This window comes from Lissotriton helveticus, chromosome 4_1 (genome assembly GCF_964261635.1).
Source record: "Lissotriton helveticus chromosome 4_1, aLisHel1.1, whole genome shotgun sequence".
NCBI classification, from domain to species: Eukaryota; Metazoa; Chordata; class Amphibia; order Caudata; family Salamandridae; genus Lissotriton; species Lissotriton helveticus.
Window position 1 is genome coordinate 1,896,427,017 of NC_136063.1, and position 21,638 is coordinate 1,896,448,654.

The window sequence follows — 21,638 nt, forward strand, 5'->3', positions numbered from 1 at the left end:
GCGAGTTGGCTGTTGATGGCTTTCTCGATGACTTTCACTGGGAACGAGAGTAGGGAGATGGGTCTGTAGTTTTTGAGGCGGGTGGGGTCCGCCGAGGGTTTCTTCAGGAGGGGGTTGATCTCAGCGTGTTTCCAGTCGTCAGGGAACAAGGCGATTGCCAGGGAGAGGTTGATGGTGTGGCAGAGCATGAAAATGTGTTGGGGGCAGGGATCCGTGGGGATCCTGGAGTGGATTGACTTCATCCTCTTCAGTGTGTCTTCGGTGGTGAGGGCTGTCCAGTTGTCAATCGCTGGCTTCAGGGTGTCGGGTGGTTGGTGAGGGTTCAGTGTGTTGGATGTCTATGTTGAATTTGTCGTAAATGCTCTCGATTTATTGGGGAAAAAAGGTGCTGAGTTTGTCGCAGAGGACTTGTGGGGGAGGGGTGTCGGTGGACTCATTGTTAGGTTGGGCGAACTCCTTGGTGATGTTGAAGGGTTCTTTGCTGTTGTGTGCATGAGAGGAGATACTGTCTTCAATCGCTTTTTTCCTTATCTTTCTGATTAATTGGTGAAGGCATTGGTGGCGGCTCTGAAGTTGTTGTGGGCTTCTGTGGATTTGGTGTTCCTCCAGGCCTTTTCGAGGCGGCAGCAAGTGCGTCTGGACTCTCGAAATTCGGTGGTGAACCATCTAGCCTTTTTGGCGTGGGTGTTGTTGTTTTTCCTGAGGGGGGCTATGGTGTTGGCGCTGTTGGAGATCCATCTGTGCAGGGTTCGGGCTGCCGAGTTGTGGGTGTCGTTTTCCATGATTGTTGGGGTGGAGTTCCTGAGTGATGAGGTTAGCTGGTCGTCGGTGATTCTGGTCCAGGTTCTTCTTGGGAGTAGGTGCTGGTGTTTTTGGATGGTGGGTGTTCTGAAGGTGAAGTGGACGCATCAATGTTTAGTCCATGGGAGTTCGATGGTGTGGCTGAAGGTGATGTAGTTTCCTGTTGTGCAGAGACGGTCGAGGGTGTGTCCTACTGAGTGCGTGGGTTCGGTCACGATCTGGCAGAGTCCAATGTTGTAGAGGTTGTCCAGGAAGGATGTGGTGCTGGGGTCCAGTTGCTTGTCAAGGTGGAAGTTGAGGTCTCCCAGTAGGGTGTAGTTGGTGGATGTGATGGCATGCAGGGAGATGATGTCCGTGATGGAGTTGGCGAAAAGTCCGCGGGGTCCAGGGGGTTGGTAGATGAGGTATCCTCAGATACTGGAGGTAGGGCTGGCCAGTATCTTGAAGTGTAGGTGTTCCATCAGGTCTGTGGGCTCGTCGGGGAGTGTGCTCAGGTGAAGGGTGGATTTGTGGACGATGGCGATTCCACCTCCCGGACAGGTGGGGCGGTCCTTCCTGGATATCGTGTATCCTTGGGGAATGGCGATGGCAATGTCCAGTCCCGAGGTGGTGTTGGTCCAGGTTTATGTAAAGAATGCTACGTCTGGGGTGGTGCTGTCGAGGAGGTCCCAGATTTCGATGGCGTGTTTGTGGAGGGATCGGACATTGAGGTGGATGCTTTGCAGGGTCTTCGGTTTGGTTTTGTTCTTGCGGGAGGGTTGCGCTGGGTCCGTGGTTTTGGCAATGCTGCAGGTGTGCCGGCAGCGGTGACAGCTGAAGGGTCCGTGGGTGTTGGCTGGTGATGCTAGCTTGCAGTTGATGTTGCGGCCTGCGTTGAGAGTGTGGAGTGCCACTGGGTCGTAGCGTTGGCGGTGCAGAGATCCAGGGTTCCTGGCGCTGGTCGCAGTTGGGTCACGGGCGGGAGCAGACGGGTTTGCCTTTGGCGTGCCAACGGCGCGGTCACCATTAAGTAGGAGTCAGGCAGGGCTGGACGGCTGGGAGGCGGGAAGGGGAGCTGGATTGGGCCGGTCACACTGGTCGTGCTGGGGGGAGGGGCTGTGGGGGCAGCAGCAGCAGGAAAAAATAAACCAATAAAGTCGATATTGCTCCTGTTAGTTAGTTTTAATATCACTCTCTCACATTTTTTCTGTCTTTAAGTTCGCACTGCTCCTATCACCCAACCCAATAAGTTGTCTTCCCGTCTGAAGGATTTTCTATCCTAAAAAATGTAGGACTACAAAACATCCTCCTCCCTCACAGTGAGGGGGTAGTAGCCCTTGGCGGGGCTAGGGTTCCCCGTCAAGAGAATGAAGCATGCTACCTCGGTGGGTGATGGGATTACGTCCTAATTAAGGCATCCCCTTAGTAGCATGTTGAGATCATCTTTGCTGTCTCTTCTTCAGGCAAATATATGTGTGTTGAATCAACCTCTGACACCGCCAGCGAACTCCAACCACCGTCCTTTATTCCCTATGCAGTCTATCCCTTCCCTTTTTCCTCTACCCTTTTATCCATGCTCTGCTCTCTCTCTGCTAAATCTTGGCTCTTTACTATCACTCTTCTAGCAGTTATTAGCTATGTCTCCATTTTATCCTTTCTCTGCTCTTTTATTTTTGTCCTCTCCATGTCCATGCAGAACTACACAACGGTATGTATGACAAATTGTATGTTCTCAGACCCGAGGATTTCATGTGTTGAATCATTACTGTATAGGGTTCCAATCCTCACTGTTATCTAAATTACCTCGGACCCCCCTCATCTGTGTTGTTTCATTGGTGTCAGAGGTTGGGCAGCGGTCTTTGGAAAGCCAATCCGCCTAACTTGTATTACAGTGGTCGAAACTGCCGTGCTCACCGCGGTTGGACCGCCACCACCGGTAACCCGGTCCACGGACCTTCAAACTCGTAATAAAGCTCTTTGTATGGAGGACACTATTGATCCGCCTGGTGATTCCTTATGTTTCTTGTGTACATTGGGTAACATAAAACCTGGGAGTTCTGGTATGATCATGTTTGAGGTATAAATATTCCTTGTTTTTTTTATCATTCCCCTAACCCTCCAAACCACAAGTTACTTACAACAGTATTCTTTCTATTCTAATGAAACATTTCGATTGCTCAACTGTCTATAGGCTTCCATGACACATACTTCTGTTAACCAAATAACATAACCCCTCCCCCCCAAATCCCACTGTCTGGTAGGTTAATTATGATACTTCAATCCTCTCTGAGGTCTGATAATACCTGTTTTTGTTCACACGTTAAATTGTTCTGGTATTTCCTTGGAAATGTCATTACAGATCCGTCCCCCCTAGTTCGTGAAACACAAATATTACATTCATAGCTATGTTGGGCATATATCTGGATTTGGGTTCCAAACTCTACTGCTAGACTCATGATTTGCATACCTTTCTTTTGGAGCCGCATATTAGATTTAAACATACCATGAAGTTCAAAAGATTTCTATATAATGGAATGTATGTATCATAGAAAGCACGTACATTTTAGATGTTTTGGACCTATTAGAAATATGTAAAATTCCAAATTGTGTGTGAAGAAATAAGGAATAATAAGGATTTTTTGTTTTGTTTTATGCATTTAGATGTACCCAAAATACTGAAAATGATAAATTCCAAAGAGTTAGGTTTATTGCATGCTAGCTGTAAACTTGTATTCAAGCAGATATACTGCTTGTCATGAATTTCACAGAGAAGTTAATGATTTAGGTTCTTTAATGCATTTTAAAGTATTTTTCTGTTTCATGTATTAATGCTCATTTCAAATTGCCAGACAAATACCGCTAGATTAATTTCATTTGCTGCTTACAGATAGTGAAGTTTGTATGCCTCTATAATTACAAAGTTTTGAAGATTTATTTGAATATGCAAATTGAGTAGCACTTGTTTATTTATAAGGGCATTTTGCCCCAGGCATCATTAACAGGAACGAATTGGATTAGATGAGATATTTTATTACCTAAAATTAAATACTGGTACATTTCCCGATTTTACAGTCTCTTTTACGTTCATCTGCAATGTGAAATAAAAGTTGCACTAATAGAAGTAAACATCAATATACGGCTAAGATAATCATGCACCATCAACATAATAGTAATTAGGAGACTGAAGGTTAACACTCAAAATCTTCACTTTGTAATTTGGATATATTTGCTGGTAGATAAAAATATGGGGCCCCTACAAGATGCAAAGCTGTTAATGGCCTGCGTTATAAAGCTTAATTGAGCAAGAACGAATAGAGCTTGGCGTGTAATAAAATGTATTTTTTGAGTTCATATAATGGCATGGAGCTTACGTGCCGACCTGTAAAAAATAGTCAAGTAGACCTAAGGTTGACCTATGATTAAAAGAGGTTGAATTTTCAACTATAACCTGTATAAAGTGTATGTGATGCAAACCGTCATGCACTTAAAAGAAAAAACATAGGTCTTATCAAAGCCACATAATTCATTTTTTTATTATACTCGTTTTAGTCAAGGGCCTGGATATTATCATCACCATTTAAGGCTGCCATGGCACGGATTCACTAGCGTGAGTAAAAAACCCTGGGCCTCATTTATGAAAAGTGACGCATCGCTGCGTGAAAACAGCGATGCGTCACTTTTCACTGCACCCTGCTTGCAACACCAATGATGCGTCATATTTACAGTATGACGCATCATTGCGCAAGGAGTTACAGATACGTCAGTATTTCTGTCGTATCTGTATGGTGCAAAAGTGACGCATTGCTGGAGTGTGTTACAAAAATGACGCAACTTCAGCAATGTATCCTTTCACATGGGGCAAGCCCCATGTGAAAGGGCCTGCGTCAGTCTTACGCCTGCTGTGAGGCAGGCGCAAGAAATTGACGTATGTGTGTCCTAGAAGTGGCGCAGTGAAATCTCATAGATTTGACTGCATCACTTCTACGACCCTTTCTTGCCTCAATACGCATCGCTTGCATACATTATACCTGGTGCAGGTATAATGTAGCACAGGGGTTTACAAAGTGACGCATCTACCTAGATGCGTCACTTTGTAAATATGGCACAACAAGGCGTATTTTGTACACCACTGGCGCGTCACAAAAAGTGACGCACTAGCGGCGTAAAAGTGACGCATAGCCTCATAAATGAGGCCCCGTATTTCTTTCACTGTTCATATCCCTTAGGTATTAACACAGCAAACCAATACCAGATTGTAGACGCTGTTTACAAGAGGCAGGCTCTGATGTAACCCTGCCCGAGTGAGTGGAACATTTTCACTTCTGTTTTTCCCCCTTCCTGGTTTCCTTTTTCAAACCTGCAGGTTACGTACCCTCCTGCCACTCTTATCAATTGAGATATATTCATCAACTTTTCCCAAGAATACTTTCCTTTACTGCTCTCTGTATGAAATTATTTTTTTTTTATTCACAATTTCTTAACTATAAGTTTGGCATGGCCACAACCTGGTCTGTCTTCCTTTCTCTTTTGTGGTACTTTTTGATAAACCCTTACTTTTAGGTTGGGGAAGTTGCTATCTTCCGAACCTATGGACAGATATACAATGGCATTTTGTGATCAGAACAGTTCGATTCACAATATCGGAACTATTGTGACTGCAAAACGGCATTTTGGTATGTACCAAACCCAAATTATGATTCAGTAACACGTCACCAAATCAAGCTTTGGGTTTGCAAATATATACACAATCATTGTTTGGAAGAGTGTAAGCTATTGGCATTTTTAATGACAATACCTTTTATTTATCTGTGTTGCTAATTAACACACACATAAAAGGCATCGTCATTTACAATGCCAATGGCTCAAACTCTTGTAAATGCGAGACCTATTCAAAGAAGTGGGCGCCATTATCCCAGGCTGCTCGAAAAGTGAAAGCACACATGGCGCATTGAATGTTGCAGGAAAGCATGTTGTGCCTGCAGTAGGCGAAACTCATTACAAAAAATAGTGCTTACAGACTAAAGAAGACGTACCGTGAAACAACTGAAGTAAAAGGGCCAGTACTCATGGGAGGTTACAAATGAAGACAAGGAGGGACTAACAAGCCTATCAACGAATCAGAAGCCAGCATTTACAAAGGACAATGACACAAGTCAATGGCAAATATGGCCGAGAGTTGGCAGGACCGCTATTCCATACTCCAATATCATGCCACAGAGTAGTGCATGCTTTGCCCAGGCTCGACCTAAAAAAATAAGTAAAAAACATTGTCATTAACAACGCCAAAAGCTCTAACTTTCACACAAGTCTGAGACAGATTGCGTTGCAAATGCTTGTTTAATTAACATGGACTCACTGGATCCTTCTCCCATGCACCCCACAGCCATGATCCAGAGCTGCTGTGCAGCTCATGCAAGGCCCACCCTCCCCTAGGCCTCACCGACATCGTCCATGCTGAGAGGCCCAAGGCAGAGGTTCTGCTGCCCTGGGCTTTGCAGCCAGATTCATTAATTCTATGCTCAGGGCAAGAGGCGATAACTGAAGGCATAGCTATCAATACTGTAGGAAGCGCAATGAGACCATGGTCTTGTGGGATTATGTGTCCAATGCCCCCAAATTATGGCTGTGTTTTACTGTCTAGTCAGTGACCAGAGGGTAGTGGGAAGTCACAATTTACTTTGCTTGCACCACGGCTGTCCTGCTCTCCTACACCTTGCAGTCACAATCCTGTTCTGGGAGGTCCAAGCATCATTCTCTCCCTTGTACCTTACGACCATGCTCCAGTGCTCTCAGGCCTTCTAAAGTAGGGAGGCCGGTTCAGGATTGTTCTTCATTTTAGATATTTGTCCTGCATCCAGCAGCCAGCTCCTGTTGGTGCCAAATGTCCAACTTGTTTTGGTTGCTAAGGGACTCATGTAGGCAAACATGCTAATCAATTGGGGGTGCAAACAAATAGTTTAGCTGGCAAGGCTGAAGCAGCTCATCCCAGTAGGATGTCACAACACTGTCTCTGGGAAAAATCACTGCGCAGAAGTGGCCAGCATTTGCTGACAACTGGGAGGCAAGACTTGTACAAAGCACTCGCATAATATATTTCTATGTAGTAGAACTTTAAAATATATATACTTATGTTATTTGTTTAAATATTTATTTATTTTTTGTTTTAATGATATTTGCAAAGCAGTTCAACAGTAGTCAATTGATGTCCTTTCATGTGAATTCATGCTGTATGCAAATTAGAGGGGCCCCACACATTCCCTTTCTGCCCGGGGTTCCAAAAGTCCAAAGACCGGCCCTGTATATGGGGGCCGGTATACGAAATCTGCCAGGGCTGCCCTTAGTTCCCAGTCTGGCCTTGGTTCTAGGGAGTCCGGGAGTCCCTAGGACCCCCGAGATCCTATCGCGTTTAGCCCCTGAGGGGAGTACTGACTTAAACATTATGCACAACCAGTGTGCCTCCCAACAGCTGTGTCTGTAAAGTGGTGCAGGTTCGTGCAACAGCAAAGATGTACCCTCGTTTTCACGGGTCATGCCCTCATGCAAATGAGAGGCGCCTTGCTCAGGATCATTTCAGTGTACATTTTATAGACCATAGAGGCCAGTGAGCATGAAAAGTGAGTGCAAATGCCCATCCACCACTAGGGCACGCCAGACAAGGCGTAAAATGGTCCCTGCTGCATGTTCTCTCTATATCTCTCTGTATCTCTCTTAAACTTATATATCAAGACTTAAGGGCTCTAATGTCCCAAATTCACATCGGCATATTAGGAACACGTCAGAAAAGGCACCGGAATCTGCAACAAATCTTCTTCAGATTTACTGCAAACGAGTTGCACTGCATTTCTGCCCGAACATATGACTGCCAATATATTTCTGTATGTTTTCTGCTTGTGAATAATACGTTTAAACCCATCTGCATGCATTTTGTAAAATAAATGGACTGAAAAATTATTGGCAGTAGCGTAATTTGGAAAACATTAAAATGTATGTGGTTTGTTGATATAATTAGTGTTTAATTAATGAAAACTCCATGTCTTATTGTGCCAAGCATACGACTTCCCCCGTATATTTATCGGTATCATTAATATATTCTATTTGTTCTTTATGCACATACGCTTAATACTTTTTTTTAGGGTTTTTTTACTCACGCTAGTGAATCCGTGCCATGGCAGCCTTAAATGGTAACGATACTATCCAAGCTTGATACTGTGAGTAAGAAATATTTAATAACATGAGCCTTCTGATGAGTCAATTTCAAAAGACACACACATTGTTTTATGGTGAAAGGTGGAGGAAGGTATCAAGGCCATGAAATATTTTAATTTCAAAGTCCATGTCAAATAATGATTTTTTTCTCTGTAGCAGGACGAAAATGTAGGGGTTATTTCCTGTCCTTTCACTAATGCAGTCCAAAAAAACAGGATCATACAAGGTATTGAAAAATACCTTTTTTTATAGCGCTCCATATCTCACTTTTGACATTCTGAGCACTGTGAATCGACTGGTGTTATCATTACATAACTTAAATAGTATTTAGTAAGAAACGAAACAAGGACACACGTTAAAATGTACACAAGAGGAGAGACAATCTGTAGTCCAAAGAAAGTATTTCAACGTTCCTACATTTTCTAATACAATGTCCTCCCTCATTGTGCTTTTCAGCTTCGCCTCGACAGACTTTCAAATTCTCTGCAATAGTTTGCCTGTTTGTAGGGAAGTCTAAATTGCCTTCTCTCTTCGTCTAGATCTGTCAGACACTGCAGAAAGAACCTGTTAGCAAATTTAACTCTAAGCCACAACCTCATCTATTTTTTTTAAGGTGGGTCCCCTTTATTAGGTCCAGCCTATTGATAGAGCGCATGTGTGGCTCGCTCTGCAAGACTACTGTAGTAGAGTATTGGCGAGAAGCCGCGCCCACTCTCCTCCCATATTTTTCATTGACTTGTGTCATTGTCTTTCGTAAATGCTGCCTTCTGATTCGTTATTAGGCTTTCTAGTCCCTCCTTAGTAAGGCCTTGTCTTCATTTGTAACCTCCCATGGCTACTGGCCCTTTACTTCGGTTGTTACACTGGACCTGTTATTTACTCTGTAAGCACTGTTTACTTTATTGAGTTACTGCAGGCTGGACATACGTTGCTTCCGCTGAAACCGCTTGTTTATTTAAGCAGCACGGCCGCCCCGTAACACAGGGCCTGCTTCCAATCACTTTCACCTGGCATTATCTCATGTCTGTTTCAACCCCCCAGGTAAAATAGATTTAGAAATGATTAGCAAATTAAGTCATCTGAGTTCCAGGTAGCATATAATCGTGTGCTAATGGGCTGAAGCTGACAACAGCACATCTGTGTTACATGTCATCTGCACTGAAGTCACCTGACGGGTTATTTTCAAAAGCCTGTATTATTAACAACACCGCCACCACCACCAATATCACCACTACCAATACCACCGCCAACACCACCACCAATATCACCACCACCAATACCACCTCCATAAATACCACCACCACCAGCAATGCCACCACCAATCCCACTACCACCACCACACATGCCACCACCACCAATACCACCACCAATACTACCACCACCAATAAAACCACCACCACCATCAATACCACCACCTCCACTACCACCAATACCACCAAAACGATCTACACCAATACCACCACCATCATTACAACACCTCCACCAACACCTCCACCACCACCAATACACCACCAATACCACCACCAATACCACCAACACCACCAATACCACCACCAATACCACCACCACCAATACCTCCACCACCAATACCACCAATACCACCACCGCCACCAATACCACTGCCACCACCAATACCACCAACACCAATACCACTGCCAATACCACCACCAATACCACCACCAATACAACTACCACCACCACCACCAATACCACCACCAATACCACCACTACCAGTCGTATACCACCACCATCAATACCACTGCCAATACAATACCACAGCCAATACCACCAATACAATACCACCACCACCAATACCACCACCACCACCAATACCACCACTAATACCAATACTACCACCACCAATACCACCACAACCACCAATACCACCACCAACATTACCAATACCACCACCACAACCAATACCACCACCAAAACCACTACCACACCAATATCACCATCATCACCAATACCACCACCACCAATACTACCACTAATACCACCACCACCAACACCACCAATACCACCACCACCACCAACAATACCATCACCACCTATATCAACATCACCAATACCACCACTACCAATACCACCACCAACACCACCACCACCAATACCACCATCACCAATACCACCCCCACAATACCATCACCACCAATAACACCACCACCAACAATACCACCACCACCACCAATGCCACCACCACCAACACCACCCCCACCAATACAACTACCACCACCAATACCACCATGACCAATACCAATACCACCACCAATACCACCACAACCAATTCCAATACTACCACCAATACCATCGCCAATACCACTACCACTACCACCACCAATACCACCACCACCAATACAACAACCACCACCATCAATACCACCACCTATGCCATCACCAAGACCACCACCATCACCAAGACCACCACCACCACCAATACCACCACCTCCACCATCACCAATACCACCACCAATACCACCATCAATACCACCACCGCCACCACCACCAATACACCACCAATACCACCACCAAGACCACCACCACAATACCACCTCCCCACCAATACCACCCCCACCAATAACACCAGCACAATACCACCACTACCAATACCATCACCACCACCAATACCACCACCAATTGAATACCACAGCCAATGCCACCACCAATACCAATACCACCTGCACCAATACCACCACCAATAACACCACCACCACCACCACCAATACCACCACCAACAATACCACCAACACCACCACCACCAATACCACCACCACCACCACCAATACCACCATCACCACCAGTACCACCACCAATGCCACCACTTAAACCACCACCACCACAATACCACCACCACCAATATCACCACCGCCAATACCCCGACCACCACTACTACCACGACCACGAATACCACCACCACAAATACAACCACCAATACCACCAGTACCACCACCACCAATAACACCACCACCACCAATACCACCACCACCAATACCAATACCACCACAACCACAACCAATTCCAATACTTCCACCAATACCACCACCAATACCAATACCACTACCACCACCACCAATACAACAACCACCACCATCAAAACCTATACCATCACCAAGACCACCACCATCAATACCACCACCAATACCACCATCACCACCACCAATACCACCACCATGAACACAACACCACCAGTACCACCACCACCACCAATTGAATACCACCGCCAATACCCATACCACTGCCAATACCAATACCGCCACCAATACCACCAGCACCAATGCCACCAGCACCAATACCACCATTACCACCAAGACCATCACCAACAATACCAATACCACCACCACCAATATTACCATCACCACCAATACCACCAACAATATCACCATCACTACCAATACCACCACCACCAATGCCACCACTTATACCACCACCACCACAATACCGCCACCACCAATACTACCACCACCAACAATACCACCACTGATACCAATACCAAACCCAAACCACCACCAATATCTCCGCTACCACCAATACCACCACATCCAATAACACCACCACCACCACCAATACCACCACCAATACTCCTCCAGCAATACCACCACCACCAATACCAATATTACCACCAATACCAATAGCACCACCACCAATACCAGTACCACCACCACCTATACCACAACCAATACCAATAATACCACCACCAGTACCAATACCACCACTAATACCACCACAACCAATACTACCACCACCAATACCACCAGTCCCAATACCACCAATGCCACCAAAACCACCAATACAGTGCTGGGATGCCCCCCGGTAGCCATTCGCTATACAAATGTCAATTCAATACCACCACCACCAATACCACCACAACCAATACCACCACCACCAATACCAATACCACAACCCATCACCTCTCACTCACTAATAATAGCAGGGCACTCTACGAGGCCAAAGTTGAAGCACCCCTCCCTCCATGCCTGCCATAAAGCACAGTCTGCCCTACCTCTGTCCAACCCTACCAATCGGTATGGCTGGCTGCATAGGCATTGATAGAGAAAGTGGCAAGAGGATATATGACCTCTCCATGTAAAGTAGCTTATTACCTGCCCACAGCTATTCAACGGCTGTTGGGTTGGACAGAGGGACACCAAGTAGGATGTTCCCATTAGCGCATTGACACCTGCTTAGAAATACCTTATTATAGGTAATATAGGGAGACTGAGTGTCGCCGTCTCAGACCTCTATTTGTAACCGTTTATTTTACACACCTTTTTCATGGTCCTATAGAAACGCCACAGGATCGATTAGGGACCCACTAGGCTTGAAACATGTTGACCTAGACCTAGCATAAATTATTTTCTATCACCACCACTTACTCACTGGTTGACACCAGAAACAGAAGGAAAACATCCCCCTCTCAGGTATAATTTCCCCAGAGTCCTCAGTTGTCACCATTGCCAATAATTTTAATCCTGGCCACTCAGATTCCCTAATAAAGCTACTTCAGGGAACCAACGTGGTATTTTAACAACACACTTTTCCATCTCACACACCTGCACACACAACTGCGGCGTTACTCCGAAAAGATCTCTGATAAAGAGCCCTCTCGCAGGGCTTGTGGGAGACTGCAGCACCACCCCCAAGAGGAGCAATGGCCGATGATGAAGCAGGACACCTGCTTTGGTGTGTGAGGTCACTTTTTCTAAAAGGAGTAATTCCCCAACCTTTTTCCTGTATCATTTCCAACCTATCCTGTGATATTGTCTCCCACAGACCTTGCAAGCGACTGAATTAGGTAAGCTTACTCTAGCCATGTTACCACCTAGTGTTTACTGCATTTACTTGGGGAGCATGGTAACTGGACCTCTCTTCTCTTCTCTCTAAGCTCCCAGTCCCCCCATCATTTGTGATTTGTTAGTAATCAAGCATACTCCTACGATAAGGACTCTACCTAAGTGTACCTAAGTGTACCTAGCATATATGCAGGTGTAAAGCTACAAATCCACTAGGAAAGACCCAACTCCAATAGCTGATAGGAGAGAATGAATGACCCGGTCTTGGTCACGAGTTGGACACCCCGCAAGGGATGTCAGACCTCTGCGTGTTGAAGCTTCAGCAGGCCAGGACCTCAGTGTCTTGTGTCAGCGTGGAAGCGCCTTTTCTTATTACCTAGTGAAGGTGCGGTTCTTTCATACCCCAAAGATAACCTCAGGGTTCTTACCACAATTGATATGTTGTGGGTACAATTATGTAAATGAGCCTAAATCAATCATTGTAATTATGCAAAGTAGCCTGGTTGCCCTAGGATAAAACATAGTGTTGACTCTTGTACAGAGTATGTTAATCCTGTTATGTACTTCATGTGCAGAGGGTTTTACCAAGGATCTTAATGCATAATTAAGGAGGCTCTTTTCAAGGAAACCAATTGACATAACTTGGTAAAAGGTCAGTGCTAGAATCATTATGTAGAGCAAGGTAGGACAAATGTAGGTGATAGGTCACTGTACTACTTAGGCCAAGGTTAGGGAACATAATACTGAGTTCAAATCTCTTTGCTCTCAGGTAGGTTTAAATAGCCCTAAGATAGCCTTTAAAGTGAACATATAGATTGCATGGCAGTAGGAACATGAGGGAGCGTTGCTGTATTGCCTTTTTTGCTGATGAACGATAGAAAGAGAAAGATAGAAAGAGAGGGTCAAGGTTTAAAGAGAAATCATACTAATAGACACCTGTCAAGTTGAAAGTATATATTTTATCAAAAGTTGGATACCTGAGAATTTGTCATTATTCGAACGGTACAGAAAGTAATATTGGTTAGGTGTTGAATAGCATTTCATTTAAGTGACACAGGCCTAGATTCCTCTTTTACCATTCATGTGATGCATTGAACAACTGTCACATAGCAAGTGGTTTACATTAGATGGCAAAATGTTCACTTAATGGCCCTTAAAAAACTCTATTTCGGTAAGTATTTGGTAGAAGGTTATACTAGTAATAGGACATTTATAGAGCGCAACTGTCACTCCAAGGAGCATCATGGTGCTAAAACGGAACCCAAAGATGGACACAAAAGACCTGGTTAACTGCTGATGGTAAGAAACAGTGAATCAGATCGTAGTTTTGCAGAGAGTGTCAGGAGCACTGAAATCCATGTTTTTAGGGCCTTCCTAAAAAGGGACTCAGATGTGATATGTAGAGGAAGTGTTTTACCATGCATTTGAGCCAATCACTGTGAGCAATTTTCCTCCCTTTGATGCCAGTCTGAACGCTGGCATTTTCAGCAGATTAGCATTTGATGATCTTAAAGTTTGTGAGGGAGTGTAACGCTTGAATCTTGTTCGCAGATATTGAGATCCCAAGGAATGGAATGCCCTAAAAGTGAAGAAGAGGACCTTGAACAGGACGGGTTTATGGATCGGCAGCCAGTGGAGTAAATCTAGCGCCGCAGAAGCGGATGATCTCCTAGGTCAATTCAGCACTAACCGTGCTGCAGCATGCTGGACCATTTCCGGTTTGTGTAGGACCGACTTGTTGGTACCTGCATAGAGGATATTACAATAGTCTAACCTGGAAGTAATTAGAGCGACAGCAACTGTTTGCCTTGCTGAGATGGGAATCAGATAGAAGAATTTCTTTAGGCTTTATATGATGTAAAAGTAGGTGCTGGCAACTGCCAAGGATTGATGTTTAAAAGATAAAATGGTTTCAAAAAGTATTCCCAGGTTCCCGACTACATTGAACTTCTTCCAGTTCCAAACAACAACCCTGACCAGTGCTTCTTAGCACTCAAGCCCTCATACCTGTCACAACCTGGCCATGTCTGAGCCATTCAGGACCTTACTCACAAATTATTTTGCACACCTAAGTACAATTTAATTGCATAAAAAAGTTGAACTTGTGTTCAAAAGTACACAATTCTGATTCTGTGAATCAGCATGTGCATATTTTTAAACTGCAGATTCCACCTATGACTGGGGAAAAATCTTCATCAGCGGCAGGAATTTTACAGTCAAAAGTGGAAACATGAATGTTTGCAAGCTGAAAGGCAGAGAATGGTTACTGGAATGATGGTGGACATCTACCCAAGACAGACCTGTCATGGCATTCACAAATATTGCCAATGTATTTTACAACTCTGTATTAAAAAAAAAAAAATTGCCACTAAAGACTTCACGTGAAAAGTGTTTTAATGGTTGCAAACACTCAGATTCAGTCATTCATTCTTTGAAATGAGATAAACCCAAATATTGATTAGAAAGGGTTTTCTGAATGACTAAATTGGATTAGGAAACAATATGGAATCAGTATTTGGAAGAGGCATGTTTGGGGAATTCCTTCCAAAAACAAATTACTTATGGTGCGTATTAATGGTTTGCAACCGATATCCAGTCGCAAAACATTAAAGTTTTGCCACCAATTCGAAGGAGGTGGTAACCCATTATCAATACTCACCATTTATGAATGTTCACATTAACCTTTTCCATGGTACCAATGCCTACTCCTACAAAATGTTTGTGTAACTTTTCATTAAATTCAAATTTCAAATCTTTATTTCGATCATTTGACCCTTAAAGATGTACAACATTCATCATCGTTAAAAGTTTAAGAGGGGTTTAAAACAAGAATTACAGTATATAAAAACAACGAATGTCACTGCTCGTCTGCCATCTTTGTAAGTCGGGTTCTGGCGTACCACATTGCTGTTAAAAATTTAGCCAGGGCAAACACCGTTGTCGGGGACAGGTCTGTTTTTAAAACTCTGAATGCAGGAAAGAGTGTCCTAAAACCCAGATTTCTAAGTAATGGAATCAACCAATAACGCCTACTTTTGCGGTATACAGGGCAGAAGAAGATGACATGAACTTCAATTTCTCTAGATTTGGCACAAGAAGGACACAACTCATTCGACAAATGTCCTGTCCATGCTTTAGTGAAGGTCTTTAGGGGGAGGGTCCCATATCTCCACTGTAAATAGAGTTTCCTTGTAAGAGCAGGAGCCATACCGTCCAACACGCTTTCAAAGTTGTATGAATCCTTAATTAGCATAAAGGCGTGCGTCAGGGAACCCTCCCGAGTAGTTGCCAGGACTCTGGTGAGCCTATTTTCATAGTATACTCCCGAAAGTGTTTTTCTTGAAATCCTGGTACTTGTCCTTTGAGGATCTAACCACAGCTCTGTTAGACCGAGGGTCTCGCATGTTGACTTTATGTAATTTATCCAGGGTATTTTTGCGGCGTTGGGTAGGGTTAAAAATTCCTGCAGCTCAGATCGATATGGAGCGAGATCTTGACTGCTCCATATGCGGCGCCAAAATGTTAGGGGCTTGAGCCCTAATTCTTCCGTAATGGGCCTCAGAGCCAAGTCCAGTCTCAGAGGCATGAGTGGGGTACTTGTTGGTAGAGTTGTAAGTTGTCTTATAAATTTGTTTTTCGTCACCTGTAGATTGGAAGGTGACGTGTGACCCCATATATCTCCCCCATAGGTAGCACCACCCCGAGCCTGCATTTTATAAATTTGAATGGCCAGGGACAGAGGACGAAAAGTTGATTTGGACGCGATTCTCATAATTCCCCCCGCCCTCTGAGCTAGCCTCATATTGGCTTTTGTCCGGTGGGCCCCCCATGTTAGGTTTTCGTTTAGGGTTAGCCCCAAATACTCAATGATGTGTACCCTTTCCAGCCGCACAGAGCCGAGTAAAGGGTTTGGGCGCTTTTGGGACTTAGGATTCATAATCATGAATTTAGTTTTTTGGGGGGTTTATTTCAAGGCCCCTTTCAGTGCAAAAGTCCTGAAAGCCATCAATTACCCTCTGGATGCCCATAGGTGTTTTTGATAGCAGCAGGGTGTCGTCCGCGAACATTATGGCGGGCACCCTGCTGCCAGTCAATTTAGGGGCGTCGGTGTTAGCTATCCCGATCAGATGTGAGATTACCCCGTTCACAAAGAGGCAGAACAGGGTTGGTGCGAGCACGCCTCCCTGCCTCACCCCTCTGCGAACGGGGAATCTTTCAGTCAGCGTCCCACTTCTCCCACATCTGACCCTTGCAAAGTTGTTATGATGTAATTTGAGCAAGATCGCGAGAATGTCTTTTGGGACGCCCAGTTCTATCATTACCTGCCACAATTTTGCTCTTGGCACTAAGTCGAAGGCGGCACGCAGGTCCACAAAGACCGTGTATAGGGTGCCACCCTCGATAAGCGCCCTTCTCCAGTATATCAGATTTAGTCTGAATACTTGGTCTATTGTGGATACACCCCTCCTGAATCCAGCCTGGTATGGGCTGAGGGTGTCTGTTTCCTCCAGCCAGTTCTGCAGGCGATTCAGGATTAGTCTGCCAAAGAGCTTTTGCGAGACATCAATGAGGCTTATGGGGCGATAATTGGCTGGGAGCAGAGGGGATCCCTTTTTAAATATAGGGACCACCTCTGCGCCCAGCCAAGTATCTGGAACCTCCATGCCCCCCAGGACCGCATTAAATATCAACAATAGATATGGTGCCCAAATCCCTGGTTCCTGCTTGTACAGGTCTCCAGGGACCCCATCCAGTCCCAGTGCTTTTCCTCCTGCGAGTCCTGCAATTGCGACTTGAACTTCTTTTAACACGAATGGTTCACCCATCTGATCTATCATAGTAATACTGCTGGGATTGGTATCAGGCATATCCTCATTTGAATATAAAGATTGGTAGTGTTCCTGCCATAAGGCGGGGGCTATGTAAGGTTCAATAGCTGAGGGGAGATCCCCTGACCCATGGTTTACCACTCGCCAAAAATGTGCGTGAATCTTTCTTGGCTAGTGCCTCGGATAGGTCCTCCCAATGCTTTTGATCCAATTCGGCTTTGGCATTAGCCGTCAGTGTCTTGTATGCCCGTCTATTGCCTTGTATTGTCTCACGGGATTCATGAGTCTTGATTGCGAGTAAAAGTTCCCGCTTCGATTCCCGACATGCGGTATTATACCAGGATTTTTTATTTAGCCTGGTGGATTTTGTTGGCGCTTCTGAGAATAGGTCTGACTGTAGAGTATTTATTAGGTCTTTATGGGTTAGGGCCCATAGTTCTACATTCCTTCTGTCTGCTAGTTTATCAGAAAGACCAAATGCCCTTTCAAGAACCGGGGTAATTCTGGCGTAGAGGCTGGATAATTTTGCCTCATTAGTTGCTAGTTTCCCCCACTTCACTCTCCTCCTATTATTCTCTAGGAGTAACCCAATAGTCCCAATTTCGTTATCCGTTCCAGTGTCATCTATGCCAGGAATGGCATATTCAAGTATGAGTGCGTTGTGATCGCTATCCTCTCTAGGTTGTACCCTAAAGTCGATTATACGTGTCCAATGTGATACTTGGGCAAGGATATAGTCTAATCTAGATTCGCTACCGGGTCTGTTGAATGTACATTTACAGGGGTTGTCTGATTTCGTGCGCCCATTGCATGCGCGTAGACCGTGATTAAGAGTCATGGCTGTGATTTGTAGTGCAAGGGGTGTCCAGGCTCTTGGTGGGGGAGCTACCGTGTCTGGTATCATGCAGCTAACGTCCTCTTCTAAGAGAGGGCCTTCCAGCAGTCCGGGCAATGGCTCATAGTGAGAATTGAGGTCTCCTGCTACCAACTTGGGGAGATCCCTTGGAATGTCACTCAGAAGGGTTGAGAGATCCTCAATTGTTTTCGATTCCCCCGAAAAACACACGGGTCTCGAATAGACGTTTATTAACAATAACTTGACCAGATTCGGCCATTCCAGGAGAACTGGTAGAATATCTTCAGAATCTATGGCTAAACAACTGGCCTTACAACCCAAATGGGAGGCAATCAAGGTTGCCAGCCCTCCAGACGGACGCCCCTTACCCCCCCACTTTGCCTTCTTAAAGAAGACTTCAAAGCCTGGGCATGTGAACTCCTCTCGTGCCCAGGTTTCATGTAGAAGACAAATTCCTTTTGAACTAATAAATGACAACCAGTCGGGACAGTCAATTTTGTTGCCGATACCTGCTACGTTCCATGAAATTAAGTTGAGCGTAGCAGGCCTTGGGGGTGGTTGCTCGATGTTAGGCCTGATGTTCTCTATGGGGACAAGAATATTATTTGCCGTTTGGGTTTGTAGGATTTCTCCTTGTTCGGACTCTGGGTTGATGGTTTTATCCCTATTAGCAGGTGTGAAGCTTGACCTTTCTTGGGAAGGATTTGGAGTGTCAGTGGTAGTTCTAGATATGGGATGTAATCCAGATTGGCCTCCGTCGGTGGGGCCATCCACTGCAGTATATACTGCAGCAAGTTGGTCCACCACCTTTATATCGGAATCAGCCAGTCAATCTATCATTTCCAAGGTGCTATACCTATTTGAGGTTGGGAAATAGGCTGGGTGATGCAGTCTGTGTGGCCCAGAGACTCCTCCCGGTCTGCCACCCCATCCGTAACTTTTCATCACTTTTTAACTGATACCTTTAAAAGCAATCATAGACATGCTGGCCACCAACTGTCAGGCGCTGACTAAGCGCATACTGAACTTCACAGGAGTCAGAACTACATCTCCCAGAATCCTTGTTGGGCGTGGGAGGAGCCAAGATTATAATACCCAGCAAGCCCAAGATGTAGTGTGCGAAATTCTGATGTGATCGTTGTTAGCTGTCCGTCTTGATTTGCAGTATCCAAAGGTTCCCTGTCTTCGTTCTGGGAACATTCCATGCTCTTGCCGATCGATTCCCTGTTTGTTTCTGAAGCACCGTATGTGCTTCGAGGTTTGGGAGTGATCGCGTGTCCTAAGCAGCTCGCTGAGTTGGAGCCGCCTAATCTTTACTTTCTCCGCCGCGCTGAGGAAAGTGTCGGGGAAGACATTTCCGTGGATGTCGTTTGAGTCACACGCTGGCTGAGCGCGATTTGTTTTACTTCTATTTCCTTACCACACTGAGGGAAGCGCAGGGAAAGGGAAATCAGTATCTCCACCGCGCTAAGGGAAGCGCTTTTGTCGAGGTACTTTGGGATCTGTTTATTACATTTTCTAGCGCTGTGGAAGCGCGAGTAAAACTTCATATCGGTTTCCTCTCCGCACTGAGGGAAGTGCAGGCTGAGAGAAACTTTGGTTTTGCAGAATATGGGAGCTGGTGAAAAGAAGAAGAACTCCTTTTAGCAACATCATACAGTGCGGGGAGAAGCGCTTGGTTACATCTTCGTTTCTTGTGGCTATTATTCTAGGGATCAGAACAACTAAGAACTGCACTGAGGTAAGCGTGGGCTCTTTTGGAAAAAGAAGGGGAAACCATATCTACTGTAAGAGACATTGAGACATATTGTTGAAAACCTGGATATTACCTGTTTTAGTTGGAGTGCCTTAACTTCCTATTTTGCATCAGGCGGATCGCATAGACTCATGCTGGTCCCTTGTATCTTACAGTCCTTTTGTTCTCTTCACCTCTTACCTGGGAATTATATCTCTATTCTGGGGTATGTATGTTTTGGTTTGGTACACTAGTAGTGAACGCTAGTCGTAATGAATGAATGACTAATGTTGTGCCTTCTTGTTATAGAGATACCCTGAGGTCAAGGAGAGAAGTGTCTCCAGTAGAACTGTGAATGCAGCTATCAGAATACCGATATTGACTCGACCTAATTCCAGGTATAGTTTAGAACTAGCGAGAGTTATATGAGAGTAGTCAGAAATGTATTTTGCACTAATGTATGCCTTTTTTGTTGCAGGCATCCCTAACCCCGCTGTTCCCTTCCTAATACCTTACCTCGCCTGATTACCTTACTACTCTGTGTTGAGTTCCAGAGTTGGGGACATCAGAAGGTGGACCCCTTTGTGCATCATTCGGAATCCAAGGAGAGAAAGGGCATCTTACACCATCCCTGTGATTGTGGCTAATCATAATGGACCTGATTATGTTGTCTGGCAGATCGCCACTGACACCCCATTAGTGGCAGTCTATCTGACATCAGAGGCTGCTGTCTGACCACAGTACATGAGCCTGTCGGAGCGTCGTTTGGAGCATAATCCCTACAATGGGGGCAGTGTCTGCGGAGGCACAACCATAGGGACGATCAATCAATCAGGGATATGTAGAGCGTGCTACTCATCTGTGAGGGTCTCGAGGCGCTGGGAGGGGGGTTGGGCAGCTCTGAGGTCATCCGAAGAGCCAGGTCTTGAGGTCCTCTCTGAAGATTTGCAGTGTAGGGCTTCATCTGATGCTATGGGGGAGTTTGTTCCAAGTCTTGGCCCTGATGTAGGTGAAGGATCTGCCCTCCAGTTCTGACTCTGTGGATGTGGGGGATCTTGGCAAGGGCTAGGTCGGTAGAGCAGAGGATTCTCGGGGCGTGGAAGGAGATTCTTTCTTTGAGGTATTGGGGTCCAGTGTTATGGAGGGCTTTGTAGGTGTGTGTGAGCAGTTTGAAGGTTACTTGCTTATTGACGGGGAGCCAGTGGAGGTTGCGGAAGTGCTGGGTGATATGGTCATGTTGTGGGATGCTGAGTACGAGTCCGGCTGTGGCATTCTGGATGGTCTGGAGTTTGCAAAGTGTTTTATTGATTCCGGCGTAGAGGGTGTTTCCGTAGTCCACCCTGCTGGTGATGAGTGTGAGGGTGACGGTCGTCCTGTTGTCGGGCGGGGGATCCATTTGAAGGTCTTGCGCGTATGCAGAGGGTGTTGAAACATGTGGAGGA